At 42.7% G+C, this 19,559-nt stretch overlaps 1 pseudogene; it reads left to right on the top strand.

Annotated features, from left to right (window-relative positions):
* The first annotated feature begins 714 nt into the window (after positions 1 to 714).
* On the top strand, positions 715 to 18,898 carry LOC113617680 (mpv17-like protein; annotated as a pseudogene).
* The last annotated feature ends 661 nt before the right edge of the window (positions 18,899 to 19,559 follow it).

Consider the following 19,559-nt stretch of genomic DNA (forward strand, 5'->3'; position numbering starts at 1 on the left):
AGATGCAAAACAAACAGGGCTAGAATGATAAGCTGGGTTTCACACAAATCACTTTGAATAATCTGGCTGAATAGGAAGCTGGTGAGAAGGCAAGGACCTTCTGACTCATCACTGTTTTCTGTCCCTGAATTATGGTTTTGAGAATCTCAGGGCTGAAGGGGACCCTTAAGAACACCCAGTGTAATTCCCCCTACCCCAGTCTTTGCCCTCCCTACACCCTCTGCAAGCATCGTCTGGGCCCTTCTTGGCTCCAGCCAGGTCTAGGGAGCTCTGTGCTATTAGAACTAGCCTTCATATTAAGAGGAAATTTGTTTTCCCATCGCTTCTGCCCTTTGGCATTGGTATCTTAGGGCTTTGAGGAGATCTGGGATTACTCATCTCTGGCAGCCTGTGATGACCACCCATCACGTCAGGCCAGAAAAGATGGCTCAAGGACACGCTAATTCCTTGGCCCTAAGCCCCAAACACACTGGTGTCCATAATGGGATGGCTGACCTAGAGCCAATGTTAGCATCATTCACACGCCTGTCCTTTCCAGTGTGCCCATGCACCAGCAACATCAGCATCCCCCAGAGAGTACTGAAATGAGTCTGGAGTCCCCTCCCCAAACCTACTGCATCTGAATCTGCATTTTAATAAGATCCATCTGCACATTCGTAAGCACATCCTCACTTGCCCACGTGGCTTATGAAGAACACTGGCTGACTCTGACCCATGTGCCTGACTTGGGGCCCCAGAATCTTGGTGCACAGCATTCCTGGGAACCAGCGACCCTGTCCAGGAAAACTGGACTTGCACAGTGGAGGTGGTGCTTCCAAGGAGGACACCTTGAAAGATGACAAAGACATCAGGTGAGTGCTTTGAGGGGGCGACCTTGGGGAGGAGCCCTGAGATGTTCCCCCAACACTGGGAGATACGAGCTTCAGGAAGCCTTCCTCCCTTCCTCTGGGACAGGCCCTCAGACCTACTTACTGGGAAGAGATCCAGCTCAATGACTAAGAGAACTGTGAGTTTCTGGAGGCTCTGTAAATTTCCCAAGTTTGTTGTTATTGTTCTCAGTCTCTAACAATTTGTTTCAAAAAAGATTACTAGTATAAAAACACTTTAGGGGCCAACTTCCCAAAGACAGCGGGGAATCAGGGAAGTGGTGTATCCATCTATCACTCACAGCAAAGCTTGCAGAGAGAGGAACTCCCAGAGCAGAAAAGATGGCATCAGTGTGGTAAAAAGAAAAAGGAGAGTCAGGAGCTGAAGGAACGGAACAGTGGAGACCTGGATGTGGCCACCGTCAACCATCACTGCAGGGTTTAAGTGGCAGGAGGACCATGTGGCTGACTACTGAGTTATGGTTAACCTTGCACTGGAAGGTATTGGAAGGCAGTGCAATACAGTCGGGGAGAGCACGGCACTTACCAGCTGTGTACCCCTGGCAGACCACTTAACCTGTCATTGATCATTTTCCTATCTATGAAATGTAGGTTGTAATAGCATTGACTTCACAGGATTAATGAGAACGTACTTGTGGTGGACACGGTGTCCTCTTCCCAAACATCCTTTCCACCCCAGCTGCTTAAGGCTTTAAAGAGTTTCTAGAACCCCATCTCCTCCACAGTGATTTGTTAGGGATGGGCAGGTCTGAGCCGATTTGGGTCTCTCCTACAGTAGGACAAACTGGTCCTCAAACGGTAGGACAGAAAGACACAAGGAGTCTTGGGTCTTTATCACTGAGCCTCTGAACGAACCAGTCCCGAAGGCTGTCAATCTCTGGTCTCCAAGTTATGTGACCTAACACATTTTTTTTACTGTTTCACTCTGTTGGAGTAGAGTTTCATGGTACTTGCAGCCAGAAGTATCCATACAGATAGAAAGCTGTATGTAAAGTGTACCATGCGCAGCATGTAATAACCTCTTGAAAATTGTGAGCACTTGCTGTTATTATTATTATTATTACAGACAGTGTACAAGACACGTACAGACCTTTGCTGGAAAAAGCATCAACCCACAAAGGGTATAAAGAATGAGACATCTCTTTTCAAGAGCCGAAAAACAATATACAGTGATCTACTGTAACCAGGCAACAAGAAAGGTTTTTTCTTTTCTTTTCCTCCTGTCCACCCCCTACCTCCACCTCACTTTTCACTTACAAGAAAATCACTAAGAAAACTAGCAGATTGAAAGGATTTAGTGAACTTTCATCAGCAGTGATTGCCAAGCCATGCCCTAGCCTCTGAACAGCTTCAGGCCCTCCTCTCTGCCTTGATTTCTATACTCATACAATAGCAAGAATAGCAGCCTGCCAGTCAGAGGACAGGGGGCTGGACTGAATGCTATCTTTCTGTTTGTTTCTCTTCATTTTGAGAAGCTTTTAAAATACCGAAAAAGAAAAAGAACAATCTAACAAGCCCCCATGTTGTTGTGTTTCTTTGTTTAATAAAATAAAAATTACAGAAAAGAGTTGGAAGACTCTTTGACCAATCCTTCTTTCAACTGATAAATATGAATACGAATAGGTTTGATTCATATTTTTATACCCTATTTTTTTCTATTCATATCCATGAATAGAATATACGATTTTAGCTGTGTTTTTAAAATTTACACACCTGGTAGGATATAATATAGTTCTAAAACTTGCTCTTTTCATTAGGCATTATGGTTTTAGATTTATCTTTGTTGATACACGTAGCTTTAGTTTATCATTTTTATTCAGAGTAGTGTTTTAACATAGACATTTAAGAGATTTTATTTAGCCATTACTTTGCTAATGGACACTTCTTGGTTTTTAATTTTTTGCCGTCGTAAGTATGGTAGCAATGAGCAGCCTGGTATGTGACCCATATCTTTAGATCTCTTTCACACTAAAATCTATACCTCAAAGCCTAATGCATAAAACATTTAACTCATCAACACATATTTGTTACGCTTAGTTGGCATCAGAGTAAAACAACTGGACAAGAGAATCTTAATTAACAGCTCCAGACTTGCACAGGGACATGGTCTATAGCTTAAGGAGCTGTAAGTACAGTTAGAAGTAGATATATACACCCAGGAAAATAGAGCTAATAATGCAAGGCAGGAGATGCTAAGTATCAAATGAGTACAGTCAGTGCTCTTACAACTGAAAAGATACGAGTGTGAAGTAAGGTGATCAAGAAGCAGAATGTCATTCTAGATCTGGAAGGACTTCAAGGAGAATTTCAACAGGCAAAAGATATTCAAGTCAGGGTCAATGATGTAAGCAAGGTAAAGAGGTGGGAAGCACTATAAAGTCGAGGCTCCAGGTGAAGGAAGACACTAGAACTCCAGTTCACTCTCTCCACCCCAGGAGGAGTTACAAATCCAATTGGCCAGATTCAGGACAATGATAGGACCAGGCTTTGGTGGCAGGGAAGAACATTGGAATTTTTAAAAGCTGATGCAAAAAGCTGGGTGTGGCCCTCTCTTCTCCCTTTTCTCTCCATGTGGCTGGATGGGAAAGATAGGGATCACTTTGGCCTGAGGGGAGCCATCTTGGTTGCTTTTGGTCTTGAGTATTTGGGTCCTCTGCCTCATTCACATTAGGTTTGGGACTGGTGCTAAGCTCTAAGTTTGGGCTTAGAGGATGAAAGAATCTCCTTATAGGCCTTGCACCTTAGTCCCGTTCCAGCCAAGTTTGCCAGACAGTGCTACAGATTAGGTAAACAAGTTGACAGAGAAATTTTGTGTAGAAGATAAATTGATTTGAAAAGGTAGGATTTGGGTCAGATTGTGATGGTCACTGAATGTCAGACTGTGGAGTTTTGACTGATTCCCAAGGACAGTTATGTTCCACTGAAGATTTTTGGGCAAAAGAGTGTGGGGTCAAGGGATGATCTAGGAAGACCAGTCTGAATTAGAGGGGAGTGAGTTAAGAGGCTATGGAAGAAACCCAAATGCATGATGATCTGAAATTCTATTTCTGGAAGTGGCAAGGGAACTAGAAAAAATAAAAAGTAATGGCTGTGAGAATTTTCAAGACTTATTGAATAACTGGATATGGAAGAAGATGGAAAGAAGTATGATTGTGATGTTTTTAGTCTAGGTAACAGATAATTAGTCAGAAAAAATCAAGAAGGGGGGGACTTCCCTGGTGGTGCAGTGGTTAAGAATCCGCCTGCCAAAGCAGGGGACACGGGTTCGAGCCCTGGTCTGGGAAGATCCCACAGGCCACGGAGCAACTAAGCCCATGCGCCGCAACTACTGAGCCTGCGCTCTAGAGCCTGAGAGCCACAACTACTGAGCCCACATGTCACAACTACTGAGCCTGCGCTCTAGAGCCTGGGCTCCATAACAAGAGAAGCCACCACAATGAGAAGACTGTGCACCACAACGAAGAGTAGCCTCCACTCGACGCAAATAGAGAAAGCATGCGCACAGCAAAGAAGACCCAGTGCAGCCAAAAATAAATAAATAATTGATTTTAAATAAAAAAGAAAGAAAAAAATCAAGAAGGGGATCTGGGATTGATTAATGTTGAATTTGAGCTACTCATATTTCAATCAGGTGATAACATCCTTTCAGCTGTAAGAACTGTGAGCCTGAGGCTCAGAAGAGAGGTGGGGAGACGTGGGGTCATAATGAAAGGAGACATGTCTGCACTGTTGCCTAGTCTTTCACGTAAGAATGGCTACACTCACTGAGTGCTGACAGTATTTATTTCGGCCACCTTTCCAAGTCCTTTATGTGTACTGATTAATTTAATGCTTACAGTAACTGTAAGAGATAGGTACAATTGTTATTCCATTTTGCATATGAAGAATCTGGGGCTCAGGGAGTTCTAAGTACTTGGGCAAGGTCCCAAAGCTCTAGGAAAGTGATTGATCAGGTATACAAGCCCAGGTAGTCCGACCTGAGGATTTGCTCCTAACTACACTCTACTTCCTCAGTACTCAGACAGCCTTGTGCAATTGCACACAACACTGTTATAACCATTGGACAATTCACTGCTACTGAGTACCACTGTCTTTTCTGGATGATATTTAAAAGTAGGAAAGCAATGATGATGGATGTTCACGAAACCTATGGTGGTAATCATTTCATAGTGTATGTAAGTCAAATCATTATGTGGTACACCTTAAGCTTATACAGTGCTGTATGTCAATTATATCTCAATAAAACTGGGGATGGGAAGCAGAAAAGCAAGAAAACTGAGTTATTTTAAAGATTACTCAAAGAAAATGATACCTTTTGATCTGTGCAAGTGATAAATGTTTGAAAGAGGCTTAAAGAAGTTATTTTGTAGGTATCATTTCTTCTTCTTGAAATAGCTGTTAAAAGCCCTCTTTCTCCCTGCAGGCTTGTGGTGGGAGAGATGGTGCCTTAGTGTGTATCCCGTACACCTGTATTTTCCGCCATGGTCTATTTATATGCTTATTAGACTGTGAGGCCCTGTAAGGCTGAGTACTTCCTGGCACCTTTTTAGAAGCTTAATCTAATGTTTTATTAAATAAAGGAATAAATAAATAACTGACCATTTATACATGTGTTATGACATATCCCAAACCTTGGATATGTGCCAGGGAAACGTTCCGACAGCTGATGGTATCCAAGCTGAGTTTTGAAGGATGAATTGGAGCTAGCTGGGAGGAGCTAGGGGAAAGGGTTTCTGAGCAGAGGGACTAGTTTATGCAAGAGAGAGCAAGGCATATTCAGGGAGCTGTCAGCAGTCAGTGTGGCTGGCAGAGAGGGGGCAAGGAGTGAGGCAGGACGTGAAAATGAAGAGACACACATGGGCCACGCTGCAAAAGCTCTCCGTACCGTAAGGAAGGAGTTTGGACTCTGTCCTGAGGGCAATGGAGAGCTGTTGAAAACATTTTTTTCCTTATTGATTTTTTTTTCTTTTCCAGATTTATAAAAATTGAGGAATAACATACATATGGCAAAGTGCACAAACCTGAAGTTAGGGACCAGCCATTCTGGTTTCCCCAGGACAGGACTTTTAGTTTTAAAACCAGGTCAGTTCCAGGTAATCTGAGACAAGTTGGTCACCCCATCTAAAGTGTCAATTTTACAGATGTCTACACCATGGACCCTCCTCCTAGATCAAGCTCTAGGAGGCTTCTTCATGCCTCCTTATCAGTCAATTCTCCTCTCCTAAAGTAACCACTCTTCCAAAATCTCTCATAGACTAGTTTTGCCTCATTCTGAACTTTGTATCAATGGAATTATACAATATGTATCCTTTTGAGTCTAGCTTTTTCATTCAACTTTATGCCTGTGAGATTCATCCTGGTTATTGCTATAGTTTGTCCCTTTTCATTGCTGTGCAATATTCCATTGTAAGAACATATCTCAATTTGTGTATCCATTCACCTGTTAATAGGCATTTACATTGAGTCCAGATTTTGGTGATTATGAATAAAGCTGCTGTGAATATTCCTGTACACATCTTTGGTCAACATATGCACTCATTTCTGTTGGGTAAATACCCAAGTGTAGAGTTGTATGCATAAGTTTGGCTTTAGTAGCAACCGCCAAGCTGTTTCCCAAAGAAGTTGTGTCATTCTACATTTCCAGCAACAATTTTGAAAAGTCTTGTTTCTCTGCATTCTCAACCACTCCTGGTATTGTTTATTCAGTGGGTGTGAAGTCATAGCTCATGGTTTTAATCTGCATTTCCGTAATGACTAATGATGTTGAGAATCTTTTATTGGCCGTTCATATGACTTTTGCTAAGTGTCTGATCAAATCCAATCTCTACAAAGTTGGATTGTTTGCTTTTTATTGTTATTAAGGAGTTATTTATATAGTCTGGACATAAATCCTTTGTGAGATATATGTATTGCAGATATTTTCTCCCAGTCTGTGTGACTTGCTTTTTCACTCTTTTTTTTTGCGGTACGCGGGCCTCTCACTGTTGTGACCTCTCCCGTTGCAGAGCGCAGGCTCAGCGGCCATGGCTCACGGGCCCAGCCGCTCTGCGGCATGTGGGATCCTCCCAGACCGGGGCACGAACCCGCGTCCCCTGCATCGGCAGGCGGACTCTCAACCACTGTGCCACCAGGGAAGCCCTCACTCTTCTTAATAGAGTCTTTTAAAAGCAAAAGTCAGGGTTTTAATTTTGAGATACAATTTATCATTTTTTTTCCAGTGGTGTTTTTTGTGCTTTATTTAAGAAATTATTGCTTGCATCCTTTACAATAGCCAAGATATGGAAACAACCTAAGTGTCCATTGACTAATGAATGAAGAAAATTCATATATCTATGAATTTTATTGAGCCATAAAAAAATGAAATCTTGCCATTTGCAACAAACTTGCCATTTGGGTGGACCTGGAGGGCATTATGCTAAATGAAATGTCAGAGAAAGATAAATACTGTATGACCTCATTTTTATGTGGAGTCAGAAACAAAAACAAAAAACCTAGCTCACAGATATAAGAACAGATTGGTGGTTGCCAGAGACAGGGGATGGAAGGTGGGCAAAGTGAGTGATGAAGTCAAAAGGTACAAACCTTCAGTTATAAAATAAATAAGTCTTAGGGATATAGTGTACAGCATGATGACTATAGTTAGTAATACCGTATTGCATATTTGGAAGTTGCTAAGAGAATAAATCTTAAAAGTTCTCGTCACAAGAAAAAAATTCTGTAACTATGTACGGTGACAGATTTAACTAGACTTACTGTGGTGATTATTTCACAATATATCAAATATCGAATTACGTTGTACATCTGAAACAAATATAATGTTGTAGGTCAATTATACTTCAATTTTAAAAATTAATGTTTAACGCATGGAGGTGAAGATATTTATTTTCATCTAGAAGTTTTATGTTTTCTCTTTTGCATGAAGATCTATGATCTATCTGAGACAAATTTTTGTTATGATATACAATAGGGGTTGAGAATCATTTTTCCCTCATATAAATATCATTTTTTTCCCACACAACTTGTTGGAATTCCCCATTGAATTATCTTGGAGCTTTTGTCAAAAATCAATTGACTATATAAGTGTGGGTCTCTTTATGGACTGTAATATGATCCATTGATCTATTAATCTATCTGTATGCCAATACCACACTGAATTGATGGCTGTAATTTTATAGTGAGTCTCAAAATCAGGTAATGTAAGTCTCCCAGATTTGTTCCTTTTGTTTTCAAAATTGTAACTGTTCTATATTCTGTTCACATCTATGTAAATTTTTAAATTTTCGCAATTTCTATTTTTTTTAAAAGCTGCTGGTATTTTGGTTGGGATTGCATTTCATCTGTGGATCAATCTGGGGAAAACTGACATCTTAACAACACTGAGTCTTTCAACCCATTAACTTGGCATATTCATCCAACCGTTTACTGAGGACTTAACATTTCTCTCAATAATGTTTTGTAGATTTTGGCATAGAGGTCTCGTGTAAGATTTACTCCTAGGTGTTTTATTTTTTTATGCTACTATAAAATGAAATTAAATTTTTTTTAAATTTTTAATTGTTTTTTTGCTAGTATGTACAAGTGATTGCTGTATGGTGACCTTGCATAGAGTGATATTGTTAAATTATTTATTAATTTTAATAGTTTTGCGATAGATTCTTTTGAATTATTTATTTTTATACAATTATGTACTCTGTAAATAATGCTAGTTTTATTTCTTCCTTTCCAATCTTTGTACCTCCTTTATGCTAAGCTCACTGTACTAGCCTGGGCCTCCAGTATAATATTGAATGGTAATGGTGAAAGTGGACATTTTTGTCTTTTTGCTGAACTCAGGGGCGGAGCGTGTAATATTTTGCTATCAAGTATAATGTATGCTGTAGAACATTTCCTTTTATTTGCAGTTTGCTGAGATTTGTTTTTTAAATCAAGAACGGATGTTGAATTTTGTCAAATTTTTTTCTACATCTATTGAGAGGATTTATAAGATTTTTCTCCCCTATTCTATTCGTATAGTGAAACACTGATTGATTTTTGAATGTTAAATCAAACTTACATTCCTGGCATATAGCCTTTATGTATTATCTTTTTTTGTATATTGATGGATTTAATTTATTAAATTTTCTTTAGGTTTTTTTCCCTCTATGCTTATAAGTAAGATTGGTCTGTGATTTTCATTTCTTGAAATGTCATTCTCAGATGTTGGTATCACCTGATGAAAGTAATGCTGGTTTTATAAAATGAGTTGGGAATTATTCATTGTTTTTCTCCTTTTTCCTGGAAGAGTTTGTGTAAGATTAGTATTATTTCTTCCAAAAATATCTGGAAGAATTAGAATATCTGGAAGCTATTAAAATATCTGGAAGCTATTAGAGCCTGGAGTTTTCCATATAGGAATGTTTTAAATTAGAAATCCAAATTATTTCATAGATACGGGAAGATTCTACTTATCTTTGTTTTAATTTTAGGGAATTGTGCTTTTCAAGAACTTGTTCATTTCATCCAAATTGTTAAATTTATTGGCATAAAGATGTATACTTAAAACCAAATATATCAGTACTTACTAGTAATTATAAATAAATACTGAATGAAAGACAAAGATTTTCAACATTTATGAAAAACTTTAAAAACCAATTAAATGCTGTTTCTAAAAGACAAACTTTACATATAAGGATTGAAAGGGGAAAAAAGCTCTATTTTCTTTACGTACTAAACACTTCTGGCCACACAATGTATGGGTTTTACCCCACACCGACCAATTCTCCAACAGCAGCTTCATGTCCTAAAATTCAATTCAATTCTGACTCTATGTACCTAGAGTTAGCATCAGATGCCACAGATTAAGGACTCAGTTCCATGGGACTGCCCCCACTTCAGATGCCAATCACAAGTAGTCCCCAGGTTACCCACACTTCCGTCCAAATTGGCTACAAATTGGGGGTTCCCACGACACCCTCCTCAGGTTCAATAATTTGCTATAACGGCTCATAGAATTCAGGGAAATACTTATATGTACCAGTGTATTATATAGTATAAAGGATATGATAAAGGATACAGTTGAACAGTCAGACCAACAGGTACATAGAGTGAGTGCAGGAGCTTCTGTTCCCGTGGAGTTGGGATGTGCCACCCTCCCAGCACATGTATGTACTCATCAACCCAGAAACTCTCCAAACCCCATACTTCAGGGATTTTTATTGAGGCTTCACCACATAGGCATTATTAACTCAATCTCCAGCCTCTCTCCCCTCCCATGAGGATGGGTGTTGGGGCTGAAAGTTCCAAGGTTCTAAGCATGGTTTGGTCTTTCTGGTGACCAGTCCCCATCTAGGAGTCCAACAAGAGTCATATTATTAAAACAAAACATTCCTATTACCCAGGAAATTCCAAGGGATTTAGGAGGTCTGTGTTAGGGTCTGGAGTAAAAGATCAAATATTAGAATAAGAGATGCTCCTAGCACTCCTATGACTCAGAAGATTACAAGGGTTTTAGGAGCAATGTGTCAGAAACCAGGGGCAGAGATATATGCATATACATATATATATTTATACAATATACAGGTACATATACCCATATACATATTCATACACATATACATGTACATATGCACATATACATATTCATATACATATACAGGTACATATATACATATTCATACACATATACAGGTACATATACACATTACGTATTCATACACATACACATATACATGTACATATACACATATACATACTCATACACATATACACATACAGGTATATATACACATATACCTATACATACACATATTCATACACATATACAGGTACATATACACTTATATATATATTTATTATTTCACAAGGATATAGAAAGGTTGAAAGAAAAAAGGTGGAAAAAGATACACTATATAAACCAAAGACTAGTATGGGTATCTTAATTTCAGACAAAAAAAGACCAGTCAAAAAGTATTACTATATATAGAGTGCTGAAAAGATTAATAAAATTAATCTCTCTACTTAGACTAATGCAGTAAAAAAGAGAAAACATAAATTTTCATTATGACAAAAGGGTCAATTGAACAGAAAAATTCTAAATTGTATGAACTTAGTAACAGCTTTAAGATATGTAAAGCAAAATTTGACAGACTAAAAGGAGAAATAAACAAATACAAAATCATAACCAAAAATTTTAACATAACTCAGTAACTGATAGAGCAAGTAGACAAAAAAACCATTAAGGAAATAGAAGCTTGAAATATGGTTAGACAACTTTACCTAATTGAAAACTGCAACAAACAACTTCAGAACATATTCTTTTCAAGTACATATGAAACATTTACTAAATACTACCACATATTGGGCATTAAAGTAGAGAGATGATATTATAGATCTAATAGACATTAAAAGAAGATGAGTGTGTTATGAACAATTTTATGCCAATAAATATGACAATTTAGAAGACTTTTTAAAAAACGGAGTAATATGGCCAGACTTTCATTTCAGAAAGATTGCTCTGGCTGCAGTGTGGAAAATGGGCTAGATTGGCAGCAAGACCAGAGGCAGTGAGGATGTTAGAAGCCTATTGCAATAATCTAGGCAGCGACAATAATGACCTAGATAAGGAAGCAGTGGTAGAGAGACTGAGAAGGGACCCAATGAAAGAGCAAGTAAGAAAGGAAAGCCGAGGGTCAGTGATTATGTGACACTGCAAAACATTGATTCAAAAAATATTTACTGAGGGCCTACTAGATGCCAGGCACTGTTTACAATAGTCAGCCAGACAGATATGGTCCCTGCCTTAGTGATGTAGCTTACCTATGACTGGTATCAGAGCTGGAAGTTGTACCTACGTGTCTTAACTCCAGATCCAAGCCTAGTATGCTTTCCACCAGATACAACAGCCCAGACCTCCCCTCTGTCATATGATTCACTTTGTCTGTTACATCTGAGGCCAGTATGACTATCCTTGCGTCTGCCTTCTTGAGCCATCACAATGGCCAGGTTCTTCCAGGCAGCTTATTGATTTAAAAACTTTATAAGAATAGACTGAACCCTCATAAATTTTCTTGGTTTGGCTCAAAGTTACATTCTCTAGGAGATGGCTATTCCAAAAATCAATATGCTTTCCTTTTAAAATGGAGCCCGGCTCTTTGTCATAGTGGCATTTGCAATCTCCTGGGCGTTAGCACCTACTTCCTGGGGTAGGGCCAGCCTAGGTTTGGTGAAAATAGCTTCCTCTGGCCACTTCAATCACCTTTGTCAAAAGCAAAGGATGTGGGGAGCCTGGCACCCTGAATTCATCTGGTTTGATTTTAGCTCCTCTTCTAACTATAGAACTGTAGAACCCTGGAGCTGGAAGAAATTGCAGAAAACATTTAATCCAACCCACACATTTTAGAGAGCAAGAAATCAAGGCTCACAGAAGTAGAATGACTTGAAAAGTCCCACAGCCACTTTTATATGAACCCAGGACTAGAATCCTTGTCTTTCCAGTGCTTTTTCCTCTAATACCACACATCTGTGCCATAGCATTGAGTCAGGGATCTATTCTTACTTGCTTTATATTTTGGAAAAATAAAACTTCAGTTTTTGCTCCAAAGGACCATTTCTAATTCAAATCCCCTTCTGTATTCACGTCCTGTGTTGGCTCTTCCCCACTGTGTCTGGCTGAAGGGAGGCTAGAACCTGTGCCAGGCAAAGGAGAAGCAGGTACTAGTTCAGGTGATTTCAAGGACCCAGGGAAAAGCCTTCTTCTTCTCACCTGCTTTAGGTATCTAAAATTTCTAAAAGATAAAACTTTTCATTATACAAGGAGAGCTAAGGCCCATGGTGCAAATATCCCAGGAAGGAAAACGCAATGGCTTCAGCTGACACTGAATCGCAAATAACTGACATTGGATCCCTTCCTGAAGCACTTTTTTATAGTCAGACTGAAATACGGTGCAAAAGGGCACTAGGATCCTTCAAAAGGATGGAGAGAAGTTCACTGTACTAGAAGAAAGGAATAGAAGGGGTATGTATGCGTGTGTGTGTGTGTGTACGTGCATGCAGGTATTATAGGGGTGGAACTAGGAGCTTTCAAAGACAAATTTGTCTATAATGACAACCTATATATCACACCTTGGCCCTGTCTTGACCCTGTCTGCCAGTCTGAGGTGCCTACATCCTCATCCTGGACCTGCACGTCTAAACATTTCCATCCCAGAAGCAGCAAGGAACGTGGGGAGCAGAATGGCTTCAAGCCAGTGAGCACCTAGGCGGCTGTGCACCACAGATGAATCCCCAGACTAACAGCAACTAAGCCTTGTGATTCATTCTTTGTTATAGGAGTTGTCGTGAAAATTCTCTGTGCAAGAATTTTTAGTATGAGACAGTACATACTAGCACTCTGTATGATGCTGTAATGGTGGATATACGTCATCATACATTTATCCAAACCCACAAATGGGCACCACCAAGAGTGAGCCGTAATATAAACTATGGACTCTGGGTGACTACGATGTGTCAGGGTAGGTTCGTCACTTGCTACAAATGGGCCACTCTGGTGGAGGATGTTGTTAATGGAGGAGGCTGTACGTGTGGGGGAAATCTCCGTACCTTCCACTCAACTTTGCTGTAAACCTAAAACAGTTCTGAAAGATAAAGTCTATTAAAAAAGAATTTTCAGTTCACGGTTGCCTGGTGGGTTGGCTGGGAATTCCTGCAGGTGGTACAAAGCAGAGGTAGCAGGTGGAGTGAATGAGGCTCAGATGGGAACCATGGGCTCTACCATCTCTGCCTCTCACTGTGTGGCCTTGACCTCTGTTTCCTCGATTGTAAAATGAGGAAGATGGGCTTGGGGATCCACAGCTGCATTCTGATTTTATGGTCTTCATTAAAGATACTTTTCCAGGTTCTGTCTTCTTGAAAGAACTGTGCCTTGAAATAAAGGGATAACTAGGCACACAGAAAAGACCCCGCTTTCTCAGTGGAGGCCCTCAGGGCTCCATCTGGTTTTGTTGGCCAGGTCCAGAGGTATTGCCATTGATCCAGCTAAGGTTTTGTCTTCATCCAAGGGGGCCTCTGTGCTCTGGGTTCTACTCAGAGTAGGTGCTGGGGCTGCTCATGGGGGGCACAGAATCTCTTCTGCACGTCCCACAGCAAGCTGGCCTCTCACCCAGGAGGATCACGGTCTTCCTGGGAGGAGCTTCAGCCACGAGCCCAAGCCCAGGAACCTGACAGCGGGGTTGGTTTGCTGACACTCAGGCCAGAAGGTCATTTCTCCTCGGGCCTGTTTGATTCTTCTTCCTCCCTTCCCTTCCCAGGATGCCACCGTTGGGCCAGCAGGAGCTTCAGAGATGTGCTTATCTTTCTCTTGAAGTCCCTGGCAGACACTGAGCCTACCCAAAGCAGAACGTTATTTTTAACATCAGCCGGCAGTTCCCGAGTCTCTCACCCTGGGACTCATGCTTGCACTCCAGCCCCTCGTCAGGGCCTCGGCGTCCTCAAGCGAGCAGTAAACTCCAGCCCTGACGCCTGCTGGGTTGGGACTTCACAACCACGTTTCTTGACTCCCTTTAAATTCAGATAAGCGTTTGCGGGGCTCACCTACCACGCCTGTTTGGTAGCAGCAGGAGTTAAAGAACTCTGGCAGCTTCTAAGCCTTTAATCAGTGAAAGCATTTGACGGAATCAAGCAAGTTTTCTAGGTTTCGCTCCTGTTTATCTAGCAAAACACCAAACCCCAGCCCTCGATTCAGGACTGCAGGCAGGCCTGGCTGTCTGTACCCTGACTTGCTGCCTGTTGCCTCGCTGCAGGGACAAGCCCATCCAGTTAGCGCTCCTTGTAATTGGAGGAGTAACTTATTTCCCTTGGTCTCTGTCCATTCCACCCACCGCCCACACCTTTCTTTTCCTTCGAAGTGTTTCCATACCTTCTTCTCCTCTTCGGAGCTCAGCAACCTTCCCCCGACTCTTTCTGCACTGCCTAAAGCACACACCTGTGGGCTGGTCCTGGGATATATGAGATGAGTGATAGAGATTCAAGGAGTTCCGGTCAGACCAGCGTATTACAAGCCCCCACCCTCCCCCCCACACACAGTGCTTCCATCCTTCTGGGTTAACCCTGGAAATGGCCTTGGCAGGGTGGGTACTAGGCCAGTGACTGAGTCTTTAGATGAAGGGCTGCCCAGGTTCTTTGCTCTCCCCTCTGAGAGAATCCCACAGAAGCAGGGAACCAGGTAGAGGATAGGCTACACAATTTTTCCTGGGTCTTTTCTGGAAATCTGTTGGTGGCTGGTTGTTGGAAAGGATCTAATTACATGGAAAAAAGCAGCTGCATCCAGAGTTGGGGGCAGTGGTTTCATGTACATAAAAATGAGAAGAGCAATTCCACGGCAAGGAAGCATTGCCCTTCCAGGGAGCTGGCTATGCCCCAGAGTTCTTCCAGTGCCTGCTGTGTGCTGGGCAGCAAGATGGGGCCTGGGCCTTGCTGAGAGTGCTAGGCCCTTGGTGGTCCAGCCCTGGGCATTCCATGACTCAGTGGAGAAGGGGCCCAGCGTTTCCATTTGATCACTTTCTTCCCTAGTCTTTTCTGCGTCATGGGAAAGACAAAGCCTATGGCAAAAAGTTCAGGAGATGAAAATCCATTCAGAAAGGAGCCCATAGGGTGTGTGAGTGTGTGTGTGTGTGTGTGTGGTGTGTGTGGTATGTGTATGTGTGCCTGTTGGGGAATACTTGTAACATAGATGGCTTTTATTTCTGGACAATGGAATATAGCAAAAATGCTCTCTTTACACTCATACACGGACACACCCATGAATGCTCACTCTATATACATTCCCTGCAAAGGAAATGTTCTTCTTTCTGCTGTGTGTCCATCCAGTGGGGTCTTCCAGCATGCTAATTCAATATCTTAATTGTTTTAAGATCCAGGAAAAGGCTCAGATATACCCTCGGGAGCACGAGAGGATGCAGAGGAGCTGGCAGCAGCTTCCTCCCCTCCATGTCTGCTCCCTCAAAGGCCTCCAAGGAGCCATGAAAGAGAAGAGCATGAGGCAGTCTGGGGAGCCGAGAGCTGGATGCAGAGTTCATCCTGGGGTCAGGGTCGCCAAGCTAAGTAGCTGAAGCTCTGCCTGGAAGGAGAGGCTGAGTCAAAAGCTGAGGGTCAAGGTGAGAGGGTGGTGGGGAGAGGGACAGCTGTGGAGAAAGTCCTGCAGGCGGGGCATATCTTCAGAAATGGTCCTCTGCATAACCGTCATCCACTCTCCGCTTCTACATGGCATTCTGAATCTCCCCTCCCGCCTCTGCCACACTGCAGCAAAATGGCCGTCAGGAAATCAATCATTTCCAACCTAGTGCAAATTTAAGCCAATGTATTCTCTCTCCCAGGGTCATTTGCATTGTAAGCCTTAGCCCTGATTGCTAAATAAAAGCCTTTTCTCCTTATAAAGGACGGTCACACATCAACCCACTGATAGGAGAGAAATTTTAGGGGCAGGAGACCTTATGGACTTTGGAACTTTAGTTCCTTCCAGCTCCAGTCCTGCTCTGGAGAACAGGAGGCTGCTTCCAAGGTCTGACCTTCCAAGTTGGAAACCTCTCCTCCACTTGCCTTCAGTAGTACCTGAAATTCTCACTATTTGTCTCTTAAGGTTAAAGCATTTCCCTGCAAAGCCAAGTTTCCTCAACTGTTGTCTAGGATGGGGGCAATACAGTGACTGCACAAGGGACAATCATATTCATTTCCACATCATGGTGACATCTCAGACCTGGACATAACACAGAACAGTTCATTTTGATGTCCAGAAGAGGAAAGAAGCACGATGTGGTAGAAAGAGGTCTAAATTTAAAGTCAGGAGACCTGAGTCCATTAATAGCTACGTGGTCTTAAACAGCTTATGTTTTATATCCTCATCTGAAAAATGAAATGCAAGCCGTTTTTCATGGGATGGTTGTGAGGGTCAAAAGAGGGAGTTCATGTGAAAGAACTTTTAAAGTTGTAAGTCCTATAAAAGTGTAAGTTTTTGTGATATTTGAATTAGTGAGACATAACTCCATCCTTTTGCTGATGGGTCCCTCCAAGGCACTGGGCCTGCAATTCAGGTTCCTGCCACTAGAGGGACAGTGTTGTCTATTATTAGCCTGCAGAAACCAAGCATTGTACTTAGGCACTTCATGCCTATGCACCACAGCAGTTACCTGGAGGTCTCTGTGCATGCTGGGACCCCGGGCTTGGATAACAGCCCCTTGACAATAAATGTGAACTTTATTTGCTTTACATCAGGACCTGGAACTAAGTCTGTACTTCTTTTTAGATGCTTCTAGTCCCTGAAAGTAGTAAAGGAGCCCAAGAGTAACTGTCTTTAATAAATCAAGTCATGGACACTGCCTGATATTATTTTGATAAACTGAGTTGCCTCACAGCCTGAAAATGAGGGTACTGGTTCTATCTTGCTCTTGGTTTCACAAAGCCAGACTTTTCCATCTTAGGTGAGCATGTAATAAGTGAGACTTTCTTTAAGCTTTATTGAGGGGATCCCAAATGGTCCAGTCTGTGGTGGTTAGTCCCAAAATGCACCATCACAGGTCACTTCATCCTCTACTAGGCAACATTTGCATCTCATTTAGACAATTGTTAATGTGGTACAGGCTGTAAGCCCTGAAACCCATCTCTCAGGGAATTTGGCTTTAACAGTAAAACATGAAGAACAGCTTTCCAGCCAATCAGTTGGATGCAGGGCTCATAAAACTTGAGGGTGGCCAGAATTACAAGGTCAGAGCCCAACACAGAGATACGTGCAGGAGACATTCCAGCTTCTCCTTCCTCCAGCTGTGCACTAGCCAGCGGACTAGACAACTCAGTGATTTTTTTCACCCCATTCTCCGTGTTCCTTCTTTACTTTGTCTCTATGCTACACTGTCTCCAGAGAGTTGGGGGTGAGGCTGTCAGTTTTCCCATAGTATCATTCCTGCCTGAGTGCTGGAGACTGAAGCACTGGGCTCCTGAACCCTGAGCAAAAGCTTAACTCATGTTAGAGCAGCAACCAATGTTAATTTTCTAAAAGATGTCCCATGGGTCAGGAGCTACATGGAAACCTGGGATCTGTAGGGCTGAGCCACTAAGCTGGGAACACTCCACCTTGCTCCTACATTTCTAATTCATGTCAGTAGAGCAGAGGTAGAGACCCTTTTCAGAGAGGAGGAGTAGTAGTAGTAGTGCTTTGCCCCCAGTACTTTTTGGAACAGAGAAGACCCAATACCTGTCTGTATTTGGCTCCAGGCTGTGTGTTACTTCTTAATGGACTCCTCAAGTCTCTCTCTATAAGCTTCCGGGGCGGGGGGGGGGGGGGAAGCGTCATCATGTCAATAGCTTGAAATTGGCCATGATCAGGTATTTATACCACAGAAATTGGCAAGCACGACAAACCAGTGTCCTTTTTTGTCCCAGATGGCTGGTTATTAAACATTTTCCAGCACACTCCTGCACAAGGCCATCAGGCAAGGTGCAGCAGATAACACTAGCTGTTTGTCCATACTTATTCTTAAATAAGCTCTGCCCTTAAAACACAACCACTGCGGCGCCCAGTGGTTGGAGGCATTGCGGGCTGGTGGCGGGCGCTCCTGTGCACCGCCCGGTGCTACCCTTGGCCCACGAACTTGCTGCTCTACGCCCTGCTCTTCTCAGCTGGCGACGCGCTGCAGCAGTGGCCGTGGGGCGGCCCTGCCGACCGGCGGCACACACAGCGCGTGGCCACCGTGGCCGTGGCCTTCCACGCGAACTTCAACTACGTGTGGCTGTGCCTGATGGAGCATGCGTACCGTCCTGGCCAAGGTGCTGTGTGACCAGGCGCTCAGCGGGCCGGTGTACGTCTCTGCCTTCTACTTCGGTATGAGTATTCTCCAGCAAAAGGCTGACATATTTTGGGACCTGAGACAGAAATTCTAGAATACATGTAAGAGTGGTCTGATGTACTGGCCTTTTGTACAGGCAGCTGTTCTGTCTTAAGCTGGGCACAGTCCAGACCTTTACCTACTTTGGCCCAAGGCCCATAAAACTGTATTTTCTTGGAGATGGTTATGACTTGTAGGCATTGATGCCCCTGGCCCAACTTGCACATACGCTCTGAAAACCATCTCGTCACACCGCTCCCCAGCTTCCCTGGTGGCCGAGTGGTTAAGAATCCACCTGCTAATGCAGGGGACACGGGTTCGAGCCCTGGTCCGGAAAGATCCCACATGCCGTGGAGCAGCTAAGCCCATGCGCCACAACTACTGAGCCTGTGCTATAGAGCCCGCAAGTCACAACTACTGAAGCCCGTGCACCTAGAGCCTGTGCTCCGCAACAAGAGAAGCCACCGCAATGAGAAGCCCACGCACTGCAACGAAGAGTAGCCCCCACTCGCCGCAACTAGAGAAAGCCCGCACACAGCAACCAAGATTCAACACAGCCAAAAATAAAATAAATTAAATAAATAAATTTAAAAAAGAATTGGGCGGAGGGAATTCCCTGAAGTCCAGTGGTTAGAACTCCATGCTTCCACTGCAGGGGCCCGGGGTTTGACCCCTGGTCAGGGAACAAAGATCCCACAAGCCACGAGGCATGGCCAGAACAAAAAAGGGGGAATTGGGTGGAATCATGACAGTTGGGCCTTCTCCAAACCACTAAATTACCCTTTGTGATGGTTAATTTTATGTGTCCACTTGACTGGGCCAC

This window comes from Aethalodelphis obliquidens, unplaced genomic scaffold, assembly GCF_003676395.1.
Source record: "Aethalodelphis obliquidens isolate GAN/ISIS:26980383/991018 unplaced genomic scaffold, ASM367639v1 scaffold4, whole genome shotgun sequence".
Lineage (NCBI taxonomy): Eukaryota > Metazoa > Chordata > Mammalia > Artiodactyla > Delphinidae > Aethalodelphis > Aethalodelphis obliquidens.